The sequence below is a fragment of the Bactrocera oleae genome, chromosome 3, assembly GCF_042242935.1.
Source record: "Bactrocera oleae isolate idBacOlea1 chromosome 3, idBacOlea1, whole genome shotgun sequence".
Taxonomy (NCBI): domain Eukaryota; kingdom Metazoa; phylum Arthropoda; class Insecta; order Diptera; family Tephritidae; genus Bactrocera; species Bactrocera oleae.
Window position 1 is genome coordinate 37,371,382 of NC_091537.1, and position 17,070 is coordinate 37,388,451.

General features: G+C 35.3%; 1 pseudogene; it reads right to left on the reverse strand.

Annotated features, from left to right (window-relative positions):
- Positions 1 to 9,280: 9,280 nt before the first annotated feature.
- Positions 9,281 to 16,815, reverse strand: LOC118683620 (uncharacterized; annotated as a pseudogene).
- Positions 16,816 to 17,070: the final 255 nt, after the last annotated feature.

Consider the following 17,070-nt stretch of genomic DNA (forward strand, 5'->3'; position numbering starts at 1 on the left):
TGTTGACATATACTCTGACGTGCTTTTTTGAATAATCCCACCTCGAAGCATTTATCCGATTTGATCGTCTAAGTACTTTTGGTCTTCATACAACACCTAACGAGGCCGTTAAAACATTGATTGCTCGTTCATCAAAATTAATTTCATTTGAACTGGGACAATAATTGGTTTCTGAAGCCTATAATTATTTATAAATGTTTTGACGTACTTTGCGTTAGATTCTCCTAAATTTGCCAAGTCCACCCTATTCGGTTTATTATCCGTCTGTATTTCTATTATGCACAAGACTTGAATTCGCTTCCATCTTTGAAGCCTACATCAGGACGTACTATGTCCACCATATTTACGTGCTTCTCTTTTCTGACCTCTTTAGAGTACCTTCCCTCACTTGAAACTATGTTTCTCCCTGAGATGACTCTTTCTTCGCGCTCCCGGCTACACTTACTTTTAACCTTTCCACACTTTGTCCCTCAGATGACAATTAATCGGCACCCGTGTGAACTAACACTTCTTCACCCTTATTAGGCATCTTAAGTCCAACATTACCTTTTCTAAACGAAAACTATATTTCTTAAGAGCGTCCATTCCTATAATGGCTGCATAAGGCATATCCTGCACCCTTACTACTTCATATTTAACTTTCATCGTCATGTCTTTGCTGGAATCTTACTTTTTTCATTTCATACAGGCGTTGTTTCTCTTTCCTCAGACCAATTTCTCCTAACTTCATAAACGTATCATACATCAACATACTCGAAAAGCATCCCGTATCGACCAATGCGCTAAACGTGATCCCGTTAATCGCACCCACTCACTTTCTTCTACGCTGTTTCGTCTATCTACTGTGTTAACACGCTCATTTTTAACCACCTTGACCGGTTGATGGACTTTTCGCTCATGGTCATTATCCCTCCACACGAACGTTCTCTAGTTAACTGATCTTCCTGATTACAATGGTAGCATCTCTATTAATAATATCTTCGGTACCTTCCCTTGTACATGACGCGGGATTGGTATCCGGTATATCTTTCACGAAATAATTTATTTTGCTCATTTCATCGAGCGATATTGGCTTACCGATTTGTAAGATGGAGTATAAATATTCGTGCAAACTTTAATTTGTTTACGTCTATTCCTAAACATTCGGTGTACCTCACTCAACTTCTTCCCGAACTCTTCAAACAAAACTGTCTTCAAACTATTCCAAATTTTAATTCCTACAGCTCCTCGCACAAGCAACTTGTCTGCTCCCTTCAACAACTGTTTACCATGTATAATATAAACTTCTGCAAATCATCCCACCTTACCGTTTCCGTGACTATGTTAAACTCCACAACCCAGTGGTACACGATATAGCCATTAGAGCCTAAAAGAAAATAAACTCTAATATTTTACAAGGAAAAAAAGTAACAGAAAGAAATACTTGATCCAGTATTATTTGTGATATATTTGATATGAAATTTCCAATCTAAATAAAAGTACTTAATTACCTTTTTAGGTTGAATATCTGAACTACTGTCGTCATTGTTATTCTCTCTATTTCTTGACTGATTATCTTTGTTTGAAGGAGCTTCAATTTTATGCAGTGTCTGCAGGTGCTTCATCATCGTAGACGTACTTTTATTAAAACAAAATTCTTTGTCACAGATATTACACTTTATTATATTTCCAGAATCAGTCTGTTATATGTATGATAGGAATACGAAATTTGGTTTAAATGGTTACTCAGATATAGGGTTTCACTTAAAACTGGCGATGGCACGCCCATTGTCCAATTTTTAAATCTGCTCTTATAAAGCTCCACAGTTACCAATGTAACCACAGTTTATAAATGTAACCAATATTTTATCTAAGATGAGCTCTCAATTGCGAATAACGACAATTGTGCCATATATCAGTTGATCCGCTTATAGGTATACCCTATATGATTTACGGACGCATAATACATACAATTAAAAAACCTTTGCGTTTATTAATAAGCGATAAAATAATATTAAATTTAAAAAATAAAATTTTTTTTTAATATAAAAGTAAAACACGAAATACACCTAATATATTAATTAAGTGGAAATAAAAACTCTTATTATCTTAAAAGAGTTCAGTTACTCATACGAGTTTGAAAACGTCATTGATTTATTAATTTAAAAAAAAAATCTTCTTTTCTTAAAAGAGTTTTCAAACATATACATATATTTCTTACATTGAAAATATTTTAATTTATTTCGGCATACCTTTTTAAATGAGCTCAGACTCAAAAGAATTAAAAATATCTCAGTTGTTAAAAGTACCCAAGATGATTTCTGACGAAAAAAGTTCATGTACACCTGCAGAACCTACACGCTCAAAGCATGGTGCTACAAAGCAAAAGAGGGGTAAAGACTTTACATACTCTAAATTCATTGCTGAGAGTGACAGTCTAATACGATACTGCACTCGATTTTCATTTTCGCCGATTCAGAAGAACTCTAATATTAGAAATCAAAACGGAAAATCTTGATAATTTCTGGACACGTCTCCAAGCTGCATATGACGCAATAGTAGAATCTGACGACCCAGATCTACCTGAAAATTTTAAATCCTCGGCTGACGCCAAGTACGAAAACTGCTTATACCAGTTCAAAGAAACAAAAGTAATGATTTTGGATCAATTAAAATTAATTAAAGCAATTGCACCTACTCCACATCCGAGAGTAGAGCTGCCATATATACAAAGTCAAGAGGCTAGTTCAGGCATCCATCTCAAGGTGCCCGCATGCGACACAGAAATTTTTCATTGTGGTTATGAACAATGGCCGTCCTTCCGGGACATGTTTACAGCCGTTTACATAAACCACCCAAACTATCAAATGCACAAAAATTGTATCACCTCCGATACAAAACAAAAGGTCAAGCAGGCGTCACAATAATTTCAATTTGGCTTGGGAAGCTCTTAAATCAAGATACGAAAACGAAAAAATACTGGTCGATAAGCAAATATCGATACTAATGAACTTGCTAAAAATTCAAAAGGAAACAAGGGAACAATTTATCAAACTTCAATCCACTGTTTCAAATTGTTTGTCGGTTTTATGGACACAGAATATTCCCACAGACGGCTGAGACCCTATACTGGTAAACATATGCACCGCCGCATTACCAGAAAAATCATTACTTTTGTGGAAGCAATCGCTCTCATCACGAAGAAAATTCCCCGGGTGGCAACAAATGAAAAATTTCTTAACTACCCAATACGAAATCGCAGAAAGGGTAGACAAAAACGTAGTCAGAACAAAAATAGTTCAACACAACCTAAATAGAAGCTTCAATAGACCCCAAGCCAGTGGCAACAACAATTTAAATAGAAGCTTCTTCAAAAATCAAACGTTCACATCCGAACAGTATAAACAAACGTCACGTGAACAGGAGGGCATAAGCTCAAATCTTGCGAAAGATTTAAAAAATTGAATACTATCGACCAAAACAATTTTGTAAAAAAAAAAGACTTTGTACAAACTGTTTGTCACATGTGTATACATCTAAAGACTGCGAAAGCAAATTTAGTTGCGTTGACTATCATAAACAACATCATGCAATGCTACATTACAGCACATTTTCTAGCTCACCCTTAAACAGCGCAAATACGAAAAGAGCCACGGGGTTAGTTGTTGCAACAGCAAATCCCGAAGTGCGAAATCCCGAAAATTGCCCAGAAGCGCCATGATAATCAAAGGCATTTAAAATTCAAACGCTACACAGCGAAAACCAAAATAGAGTACTACTACCCACAGCAGTCGTCTCCATCGAACACCGAGGAGAACTGTTTAAATTTAGGGCCTTAATAGACCAAGGATCACAACGATCTTTTATAACGTCTAGGGCACAAAATAGGCTACAACTGCCAACAAAACTAGTCAATTTTGAAATCACGGGAATGGGCGGAAGAATAGTTCAAAACTCAAATAAAATCTGCCCCATTACCTTAATTTCCCCCCAAGCGGATAAGTGCATACAGGCAGAAGCTATAGTCTTACCGCAACTTACAAATATGCTTCCAAGCTATCACATAAATAGCTAGCATTGGTAAAAGGTTTCACACATAAGGCTAGCAGATCCCAACTGCAACACTCCCGCTCAAATAGACCTTCTATTGGCAGCGATTTCATACCACAGATAATACTCGAAGGTATTGAGAAAATTTCAAATACACTTCTGGTTTCGGAACCAGCTATTACCATGACCACTCAAGTTGAGGAAATCACAAACGAATAACTAAATTCACAATTAAAGAAATTTTGGGAGTTTAAAGAGCTCCCCCTATATTAATTGCAACCCCAGAAGGTCAGTATTGTGAAGACTTTTACGCAACCACAACTACTAGATCAGATAATGGTCAGTACGTCGTACGACTACCACTAAAACAACAATTTTCTAACACACTCGCCTAAGGTCACCTTCGCGCCTCTGCAATACAGCTGTTTCTAAGTATGGAAAAAAACTTACTTAAAAAAGTTGAGCCAGAATACGATGGATTGTTAGAAGAATACCTCCATTTAGACCACATGGAGAAAATAAGAGCAGGCGATAAAATCATAAATGGCAAATACTACTCATTCTACCTGCCTCATTACGCGGTAGTAAAGCCAGATAAAAAACCACAAAAGTCAGAGTGGTCTTCAATTTCTCAAGATTCTGTTAAAAAAGATAACGGCGAACCACCTTAATATCTTAAAGGACATACTTAAAGAAAATCTGTTGGACACTAATTTCCTTATGACCAGTTTTCATACACTACAGAGTCAATATCTGCATTATCCGCCATAGCATAACGCCAAATTTTATCCTCTGTGGCAAAACTTTTCAAACAAAGAGCCAACATTAAATTTTGGTTTAAAATTGGTAAACCTTTTACCGAAACGTTTCAATTGATGAAACAAGCTTATGGCGATGATTGCCTATCCCGTAGCAGAGTGCACGAGTGGTTTCAACGTTTTCAAAGTGGTCGTGAGGACATAAATGAGAAATGAGCCGAAACCCAAAAAATCGCACCTGGAGAAGTCAAAAGTAAAGACAATGCTGATTTGTTTTTATGATTCGAAGGGTATTGTCCACAAATAATTTGTTCCACCTGGCCAAAACGTTAATGCGGTATTCTACCTTGGAGTTTTGAAGCGTTTGGGCGCCGTATTCGACGTGTTCGGCCCGACTGAGAAGAAGTCTTTTTATACACTGTTTAACATTACATAAAAACAATGATCAAACCCTAAAGATTATGTTGTTAACTACTAAAAATGCTATAACTCATTAAATAATCGCGGCACAAGCATTTATTTTGGCAATCAGGATCGAAGGGAAGGACCTTTTAGTAGAAGGTGTAAAAATTTGACAAAGGTCAGAAACTACCAGACCAATTTAAAATTTGGTGTGCGAAGATACTTAGACATTAGCAGACTTTATACATTATATATTGGTTAACTTCTGAGGTTTCGTAATGAAATTCAGAGAGCCTCTATTTCTGGTAATGATATGTCGTAATACCAAAATTGAATAAAATCACTAAGAATTTCAAACTTCTGGTTGGCTTAATATCGTATATATCGGTCAATATGTAAGATATCTTTGACTAATTAAGGAAAAGTATAATATTAAATATATACTAAATATTATATATAGTTTTATTCTAAAAATGTGTGATATCGATCCACGAATTTCCCCAGCTTCCATGTACTACATATAATTATTTTCATTAGTACAGCATGAAATTTGGAGTTCCATTCCTTTGGTTGATGTTAAAATATCTATGTACATATATTCAACTTAGCCCCTTCAATTGCGGTTACGAGTATATTACATACATACATACTTGTATATCTCATTTGAGTTACTTAGGTTGATCTTAATAATAATATTTCGGACATGCAAAGAGTAGTAATGAAACGAGTGAGTGAGTCTACGACTTATAATATATTATACTATATTTTATATGTATCAGTATCCTCCGGATAATTACACACACTTAGAGAGTGATGCTTACATGTTAAAAATGTTAATTTAAGAAGTCTGTAATTTTTTTTTGTATATTGTTCAATCTACAAGAAATAGTATGCCGTTCTATATTCCCTAATCCAAACAAAAACTTGTTTTCTGAGGAGAACTGATAGAGGCTTTGGAGAATAATTTTCTTTCTCTTGCTCCTCAACATTAGCACCAGAGCAATGACAGATTCTTTTTTAATTAAAGTTTTTATTGCAATTAACCGGGGGAAATTAAAGCCCGGTTCAATTAAGCGGTAAAATTTACACGTATTTTTTATGCATTATATTTTTGACCGATCAGGTGATTCAAATAAGCGGGAAAATCAATAAACCGGGGGTACTGTCTATGTTAATAACATACCAAATATGATTGTAAACCTTTCACGGTTTCATCCAATAATGCATGTTGAATTCATACGCAACGTTTTTAATATAAAGTTTTGTCAACTTGAATAGCATTGAATGTATTTATTCTGCTTTGATCCTTTTTAGTAGCAAGAGTATAAAATGTTCGTTACACACCAACTTAGCTTTTTTTAGTTGTTTTTTACCCTAAGTATATTCACCGCGAAGTAAAAAGAAAACAATAGTTATGTATATAATATCCGATCGGACCAAAATTGGTAGTTTTCTTTGCCTTTAGTAGCTTGGTTAGTACAAGTAGGTATACGGTTTTAGTAGGCAATATTTTTGAAGTCAATACTTCTTTGGCTGCATCTGAGTGATTTTTCAAGGTGACGTCACGAATACTTTTCAAATTTCCGTCTCGCTTTTGTATTGCCGAGAGCAGCTACGTGTGTGTGTGTATTCATAAACATATTATAGTAATCTATGTGTTGTTGTTTTGCGCTTACTTTTGATTAATTTCGCAAGCTTCTAGCTGCACATTGGCACATATAGACAACACTTCGGAATCGTTCGTGTCTCTAGCGTTGAACACATAGACGAAGGCAAGCGACAGGCAGGATCTGTCAAATATTAACATACACACGTTCTTATGGGCACAGTTATTTAGACCACAGCATGACTTCACGGCAGCCGTCTTGCTGTTGTCGCTAAATTAAAACCATTTCTAATTTGCCGACGACAATGGGCAGCTCTAGTGTTGCTACTAATATGTGAAATGCAAAATTATTCAAAGCTCTAATAAGTCTAACGTTTTTTTACCAACATAAGCATAAATAGTTCTGATATATCATTTGTAATAACAATTGATAATTTAAAACAAATAAAATGACCTATTTACTTATTTTTTGCACAAAAAATTTTACTTTGAAAAAATCGAATCAACAAAATTGTATTGAGTTAGTTTAAGAATATTTCAAATATGCTTAAATTTATTTTTTAATTACCACAAAATATCAGTCAGTATCAATGAGATGACTCGTTTCTACGGAAATAAAAATATTTTCGCGGATATCCCACGTTACGGACTCTAAAAGTGTACGGTAAAATGGGCGGTGAGTGTTCATTTACATTGCGCTCTGATAAGAGAGGTGTATCAGCTGATAAGGTCTACGGATTTGCCTCGGTTACTAACTGAAGCATTAGAGTACAGAAGGCAACAGTATACGTCATCTAACCAAGAATGATTAAATACAAGATTAAGCCAACCGTCATCCTGTGTTGTAATTCTTTTGAGTTAAGAAGAAGAAGCATAGAACATCATGTGAATTGTAAACAAAAACGTAAACAATTTTATTAGTTCAAGAAATAGACTTAATTTGTAGTGAAAAAGTTTACGTAAAATGAAGAGAATAATGTTATGGGAAAATATTTTGGTAATTTTTGTTGTGCTGTTAACCGAAACTTGGTTAGACAATGATGAGAACGTCAGTATATCAAACTTCACTTGTGTCATCGAATATAAACGACCGAACATTCGAGCGGGAGGTGTTGCGATCTACTATAATGAGTACGATTAATTAAACATTGACACTCCCCATTTTCATATGAGTGCAATGAATTCCACTGCACATACAGTGAGCTTGACTGAAATATCAGATATCAGCTTAAGTAAATGGAAATTTATTATTTTTGTCATCGCAGCGATCTACATATCTCCTAACCAAAAAAAAAAACTTGAGCATATCATGGTTTTCATACTTGTACAGAGTTATGTACGCTCAAAGTGGTGCTGCTCTCCTTGGCAGGGGTGATGATCACATACCATGGTGACTTCAATGTAAATTTTGCGGAGGATGCGTTCTTGCCACTACTTAACTTTGGTTTAGATATGAATAAGGACCGGAAAATTGTCACAACTAAATCAGGAACAATGGTTGATACTCTGTTCCCCAAAAATCTACATTCTCTATTTAGAATCACGAACATATGTTTCATACTTCAATTACCATAAAACCATGTTCGCTTAAAATTGCATACTTTCTTCTTTGCAATTCATACTTACTAAAAATCGTATTGAATGGGAACCATCTGCTCGATGTGTGGAAAATGAGAGATCGAACTATAATTGAAACCGTGAAATAAATATGGAAAGTGTTAAGAATTTGATATATAATATTAAAGCAAAAGGTTTTATGGGCAAGTAAATACTTTAGTTCTATTTTAAATTATTATTAATATTATAGTTTTTAACTGTTTTTTTCAGTTATAATAAAGAAGTGGGGTCACTGGGCGGCAATTCGAGCAACCATGGATCGGCTTCGCACCACGTTTACCCTAATGGATAAAGCGGATCCTCAGAGATACCGTACAATGCGCCCCGTAGACGCTATTGCTGGTGTGCAGGAGAGTTTCGAAGAAGACCCGCATTTGGAGTAATGCATCATTGATCCATATTTCTTCAAAATAGAAGCCGACCGTAATGTTACAGTCTATGGGGAACGCTATAAAGCCATAATAATGCCTTTTCCTGCCTGAATTGGAGGATGTGGATCTTTGGTACCAATAAGATGGCACTGTACGTCATACAGCGAAGGAAACAATAAATTTATTGAAGGAAACGTTTGGTGAGTGCATTATCTCGCGTGTGGCGTGGTCTCCAAGATCGTGCAATTTAACACCGCTGGACTATTGTGGGGTTATGTTAACTCACTTGTCTTCGCAGATGAGCCCGAGACGATTGACGCTTTGGAAGAAAATATTCGGCGCGTTATTGCTGACATACGGTCTCTTTTGCTGTAAAAATTGCTTGAAAATTGGGGCTCTCTGCTGGAATTTAGCCGCAGTCGTGCCTTGCCTGAAATCATTTTTCTAACATAATGGCAAACCTTTATCTTTACAATAAAACTAAATTCTTGATCATAACATTACTTATATGCGTTTTATTTCCTCTTGAAAACCACATGTCCTATAAAAAATACCTTTTACATACATATACATATGTATATCTAAATACATTCTTAAACATATCTTTGTGTTAGAAAGATAAAGTGTGACTTAAAATATTTAATTTCCTTCTCGTGTTAAAAGCTGAAGCAACAAATTACGGTTATTTATGCTTCTACTTAATACTCTCTCCCTCTCTGTAGTTGGTTCCGGTTCGATTTTTCATAGTTCGGTAATTTCATGGTCAATAGTGGTGTCATCGTTTGCTAATTTATCTGTAAACTTAAGTAGCTTTCGAAAACGTACTTTTAAAGTGCCATATATATTTTCCACAACAACTCTTGAAGAATAATGTGCTTTGTTGAAACTAATTTGATTATGTGTTAGCGAACCATAATCGTCGGACACCGGTATAAGGCAATTTTTGCAGGGTACGCTGAGTCTCCGAGAATAAAGGTAGAATTTGGAAATAAATTTTCCATATTGTTTTTCGTTTTTCTATAAAATCCGGATCTTCTAAGCACCGCAGTAAGTATCAAGCAACTTTTTTAAGCATCGACAATGAACAATATTGTAATTTCTTTTCCGATCTAAACATATGTGGTTATGTTTGTTATATTGGTGCGTTAATTGTGATTGCAATCAATAGCGCCAATAATATCATGAATTTTATTTTCTTTGTAAATACCGGACAGTATTTTCCAACATTTCTGCAGTTGGTCATTTAATAAATTCATGCGTTATTGATATAATATGATCCTCGCGACAACCCGACGAACACTCTGCTATGATGGTAAACCTTGTAACACCAAACAATATGGCAAGTTGCGGGTATCTAATTGTATTACTTAAATACCATACATACTACATGTAGATCATTATTCTAGCAGGAATTTTGAGTTTTCCGGTTTCTCGTTGCAAAAAATACGTATGTATGTAAAACTAAAGTTAGCTTTAAAGTTTCAAAACATTTTGGATGTTCCGACTGTACTTCTTCGGAATCCTCCGGTGAAGAACTTGATGAAACGGCTACAGCAGCCAATGTTTAAATTTTCATCATCCTTTTCATTACTTTAAGTTAAGAAGACATTACCAAAAAGCTGAAAACAAAATGAGTTTTGATTTTGCCTTATATTTAACTCAATACTTACCACATTTTTCATAAAGTTTGCCATTTCTTACTTCCACAACAATTTATAATTTTAGTTGGTGTACATTTTCATCTGTCAAAATAAGGTTTATCGTTATTGTCAACTATTGTGAATGAAAAATAAAACGGAGAACTAGCAACCCTACAAGACGGGGGTAACCAATTCACTATGTTACTACACTAGTAAAGTTTCACCTTTTACACTACTACATATTCAAAGTTAAATTTTTGTTTTTAAATTCAAATTATGAGTAGCAACTTTCATCATGCATAGTTTTCCATCAACAATGGCCGGCATTATTTGGAAAAAAAATTTGAGGCAAGCGGGCGCTTTTTTGATATGCTTGATCAATTTTTAATTATTTTATTTTGTTTTATAGATTCGAAAGGCGTTTATGCGGATGGATGTCACAGATCTGACGCCACTGTGAGTAACGGCGTATGCGATCTCTTGCAGGACTGTGTCATCGTGGTGGGCAACGATCATCTTTTGAAACAGGTCAATGAGAACGCAACACTTCTGTTTCACCTTGCACGAAGTATGTATGTAACAGAGGAATTCCGTCTGTCTGCCGAATGGTTCATTGGGGATATTGGCTGAATGGTGATATGGCTGCGCAATGCTTAAATTAACTACTTATTCATTTACTTTGTGTATTTTTTAAGTGTTTTTAGGTAACATTCAACACTTAGCATTTCGCTGATGTGTCGTCAAATAACGTTACATAGGGTGTGCCTCTAAAGAAAATCAGTAATATCTTCAAGAAACCAAAGCGCCCTTTCTAACAGCGGTGCGGCGCGCGACGCCGGGAAGCTTAAGAATGTGCTATGTCATTTCAAGCACACCACCTGAAGGTAACGATCAACACTGCTTTTTATACGCAGAAGACTGTCATCTCGGAGGAATAATATTTCATGAAACTCTACTATGAGAAGATGGTCAAGAATTCGATAGTGTCCACTATGAGATGTCCGATTTCAATCCAACACGCATTTGGGCATAGAGGCTCTGCGTTGAGAAGAAAATGAAAGCTGTGATGAAGCTTTACCAGTGATCGCAACCGTACGATAATTATCGTACATATGCGATAATTTCATGCCTACGTACGATGTACGATATGATACCATTATCGTACGCAGATTGTACGATAATTTTCATTATGATGCATTAAAAATGTTTCTTATTTCTACCCTCGCAGACAATTGGGCGATTTTTTTTTTATAGGAAAAAAGAGGAGAAGGCGCGAGCTCTTGGCTCTTACTGCTAGCAAATATTTTTTCCGTCTTTTTGTTCACAACGCCATCTACTGATTCGTTCAACGAACAAATAATATCGATATTGTGGTTTGATTACGATTATGTTCAGACTTCACAGACTTTGCATATTTAGTGTTCGAATGTTGGCTGTTTTTCTTGTTATTGTATTGAGCTAGCGTGCTCGCGTTCAAGATTTAAAATAGTAATTCGAAAAAAAATGTAACTGGAAGCTCAACGCGATTATGCTTCTATATTAAATGATTGTGTTTTTATATTAATGAATAAGTATGTCAATCGAAAACTTTAATTCATTAGCTATAAACTATATATAAACTATCATTTTCACTCTGTAGCTGTAAAGTGAAAAATGAGTTATTTACGTGAAGATTCCGAAGAAATAAATAATACTAAACCAACTGATGTTGATTTGGACATTACACCTCCAAGAAAAATTGCAAAAATTAGCAATAATTAAAATAATTATAGTCATTCTTTTTAAAAGTACGATAAATTCGTTTCATGTACGATAGTTCTACGGTACTGGTACGATAATCGCCTCACTTCAAGATGTGAACACTGAGCTATACCGCTTGTACTTGAACTATCGTTCTTTGTCCTTGTGTGAGGTAATGACAACTTACTGAATACAAGTGAGTATGGAAAATATATATCTCTTCTAGATGTTATATGTCATTGAAGCCATATATCGGCATTATAATAAGTAATATATAGGTTGTCAAATATCTCCCTTCGTGGCTATGTACAAAGCGCTACAGAGCTCGTATCTGGCAACACTATACATAATTTGAAACGTCTTGACATAACCTACAAAACAACGCTATGCATGATTAGTTTGGATATTGCGTTCAACAGTTAAAGACGTGTAAACATGGAGTTCCTTCGTTAAAGGCAAATCCGCTAGAGAAACGTTTCGTGAGATTAATGGTGTTTTGGGGGATGGTACTCTATCACTTCGAACCGCGGAGGAATGGTTTCGACGATTTAGAGCCGGTGAAAACGACACCATGGATAAGCCAGCCGGCGGAAGACCTGTGACGACAAATACCGATCAAATCATGGAATACATCGAGTTAGACCGGCATATGGCATCTCGTGACATCGCCCAGGAGATGGGAGTTAGTCACCAAACCATTTTGAACCATCTGCAGAAGGCTGGATACAAAAAAAAGTTTGATGTTTGGGTGCCGCATAATTTGACGCAAAAAAACCTTCTGGACCGAATCAACGCCTGCGATGTGCTGCTGAAACGGAACGAACTCGTCCCATTCTTGAAGCGGATGGTTACTGGTGACGAAAAATGGATCACATACGACAATATCAAGCGAAAACGGTCGTGGTCGAAGGCCGGTGAATCGTCCCAAACAGTGGCTAAGCCGGGATTGACGGCCAGGAAGGTTTTGCTGTGTGTTTGGTGGGATTGGAAGGGAATAATCCACTATGTGCTGCTCCCATATGGCCAGACGCTTAATTCTACCATATACTGCGAACAACTGGACCGCTTGAAGCAGGCGATCGACCAGAAGCGTCCAGAATTGGCCAACAGGAAGGGCGTAGTGTTCCACCAGGACAACGCCAGACCACACACTTCGTTGATGACTCGTCAGAAGCTACGGGAGCTCGGATGGGAGGTTTTATCGCATCCACCATATAGCCCGGACGTAGCGCCAAGTGTTTACCACCTGTTCCTGTCCATGGCGAATGCCCTTGGTGGTGTGAAGTTGAACTCAAAAGAGGCTTGTGAAAAGTGGCTGTCCGAATTCTTCGCAATTAACTAAATCCGATCACTGTAACACTTTTTATAAAGCATTGAATGAAGAGCAAAAAAGCGAAGCGAGATATTTGACAACGTTATTAGGAATAATTTAATCATAACTAGCCATTATTGTATGTTTCTATGTTGAATATGTGTATATTCTTTTTATATTAAAATTTTTATTAAGAATTGTTTCTTCTCAGTCATTTAAACACAAAGTTTAAAATGGAAGATTTCTTCATCTTAACCTAAAATTTTTTGTTTGGTAAGAAAATGTCATTAGCCGAAATTTTAACATGGATAGAATGTTCTCAAGCTGGAATTCAATACCACCATTTTAGTTCTTAAATTAAAAAACTTAATAAATAAATAAATTCAAAATATCATTGTTTAATTATAATACATGTGTGATATATATACATAATGTGCAAATATTAAGAATTAGGAAGTTAATTTAATTATTATTGTAAATTAAAAAAAGTATAACAATTAATTAATAACCTTTTAACAAAAAAATAATAATATAATAATATAGTACGTTTATAAGTGTGAAGCAAAAACCTGATTATAAGATGGGAAATTTAGTTTGCAATATACCTTTATATTTATGTATGTAAAAATTATTTAAAATTATATTTAAATGCAATTTTAAGTAACTACTAAACAAGTAAGGAAGAGCTAAGTTCGGGTATAACCGAACATTTTATACTCTTGTAAATTGCAAGAATCAAAGCCCGGGAAACTCCTTCAAGTGCTGGCAAAACTTTATATTAAACAAGTAAGGAAGGGCCAAGCTCGAGTGTAACCGAACATTTTTTCTCTTGCAAGTTGCAACGATGAAAGCCCGGAAATTCCTTCAGCTGGCAAAACTTTATATTACAAAATATTGCGAAAGAATTAAACATCCATTATTCGAGGAAATCTTGAATAAATTGCAATAAAATTTAACTTAGTTTTATTACTATATTTTAGTTCCCGGCAGCTAAAATTATATTAAAAACATCTTCAAATGAGCTCGACCGAAGAGGCTAAGTTTAATATATTGAGATGATGTGTAAAAACGTCAAACGGAGGATTCATGATATTGTAACGGATTTCTCGATAAATAATTGTTAAATAAAAGTCCTGATTTATTGGCTATACACTTATCTTTACTTTTAATTCCAACAACTTAACACTTATTGCTCGTTATTCGAGCTTACAACTTCTTGCTCTAAACACAACAATACTCTAACTAGAACTGTCTTTTACTGCACAATCCGGTAGCCCTTATATAGTATATTAATCTTCACCTTTAGAACATTCTGACAACTACGAATTCGCTGACTAGGTGCTACTGGCAATTTATTGTCGGTTCGATTTTGTTCTATCATCCATGTTAGTCACAATATTATGGATATGAGGTTTAGACTAAGGTATAGACCAATTCCAATCTAATTCAGCGCTTAATCAAATCATTTTTAAATAAGCTTGTCTATTTAGTTCCATTAAAATATCACACATTTTGACCAACCTGAACAGTTTAAATACAGGTGGGAAGACCTTAATCAGTTTATGGGGTATTTTATGGGTGGAGGAAGGGACAGGCTGATTGTATTAATTTTGACATTGCTCAGGCATACTCGAGAACATATTTTGAATCACTTTTAGATACAAATAATACTCACTGACCGGCATAAAATTTGTTAGAATAAGGAAAACCATTATAATTAGTATATGGACTCACATACAAATAGTGATATTAGCTATATGAGGGCTAGGTCAAGTTTTAGCCCAATTTTATCCATTTTAGGTACAAAGATCCACTGTTATGAGTGAATCACGCTCTGTTATATTCAACTCACATATTGGCCGATATATGCGGTATAAAGTCACCGGACATACTATTATCAAGAATGGATCCTGTCAGAATTTAAGAATAAGAGTGATATGATTTCAAAAAAAAATAAACACTAATTGTTAAGGAAATTCAAATGTTTTTTATTTAATGTGAAGTACAATCGATACAATTAAGTTCTGAATATAAAGTCATTCATGTGGCCTCCACGACTTCTTTTGCTGGAACGAAATCGAAGGACCCAAGTTTTGTGTACTTTTTCCACTAAATCAAGTCGTATGTCATGAATAGCGAATTTTGTAATGAACTGTTTCTTAAGAAAGTCAATAATGCAATTTAAATACCTTAAAATATTATTTCCTATGAGGCGATCAAATTTCTTTTTAAATATACACTTTAAAAGTCGCTGAAATCATCTTTAGATTAAAATTTAATTAAACTAAACTCTACTCTTGTATCAATTATAAATTTTAAAGATTTCATAGGGGTACGCTGGAGTTTCCTATTTCCATTTGTTCAATTTGTTGATTTGTATTATTTTGCGAGTTACAATTTTTCCGTAATTTTGATGGCACTGGCTGCCTATTTTGATGATAATTTGTACTAATATCGAATGGTTGCGGATTTCTATTGAAAAATTGTAAATTCTTTGCTCGCCTGGTATGCTTTGTTAATCTAGAGCTAACCTACCCTCTAAAGTATAAGTTTTTAAATTATACATTAAATGGTTACCAGTATATTTCTACTCAAAATTAGTTGTAAGAATTGTAGTTACATTTGCATGCATATGTATAGCCTCTCTATTCCTACCTACACATTTCTGTTTTATATAACTCCTATAATGGACGGTATAATATTTTCAACTTGTTCTATAAAATCTGGAAATTGATTTGAAACGTTACCATCACAATTTCTTGTGTTTTTTATTCAAGTTAACACTAGATTAAATATGCATTTTTCCAAGCCTCCATATCGATTTGAATCTATTTTATTTTGAAGCTGTTTTCTGACCACATTACCATCATACCTATATTTGTTGGAGCTTTCAATTTGACTCTCCATAATTGTCATATTTTTCCGTCGAACATATATTTGCTCTCACTGTGCTTTGTCCTTGTTAGAGGTTGTTATGAAGGAAAAATAATGAAATTTTTAGCTTTTAATTATTTACTTTTTTTATTGCTTCGAAAATTGCTAGTTTTTATATACTTTATGAGTTTTTAACATTTCTCTTTATACAGAGTACCTAAATATGATTTCAAATATCTCCCTTCCTCTTTTTTGCTCTTCATTCAATGCTTTATAAAAAGTGTTACAGTGATCCGAATTAGTTAAAATATGCGCCGTTTTGTTCGATGATCTGTTTCCATCTAGACGGCAACTTCATAATACCTTCCTCGTAGAAGCCCCCCTCCTTATTTGCGTAGAATTCGGATAGCCACTTTTCACAAGCCTCTTTTGAGTTCAACTTCACACCACCGAGGGCATTCGCCATGGACAGGAACAGGTGGTAATCACTTGGCGCTAGGTCCGGGCTATATGGTGGATGCGATAAAACCTCCCATCCGAGCTCCCGTAGCTTCTGACGAGTCATCAACGAAGTGTGTGGTCTGGCGTTGTCCTGGTGGAACACTACACCCTTCCTGTTGGCCAATTCTGGACGCTTCTGGTCGATCGCCTGCTTCAAGCGGTCCAGTTGTTCGCAGTAGATGGTAGAATTAAGCGTCTGGCCATATGGGAGCAGCTCATA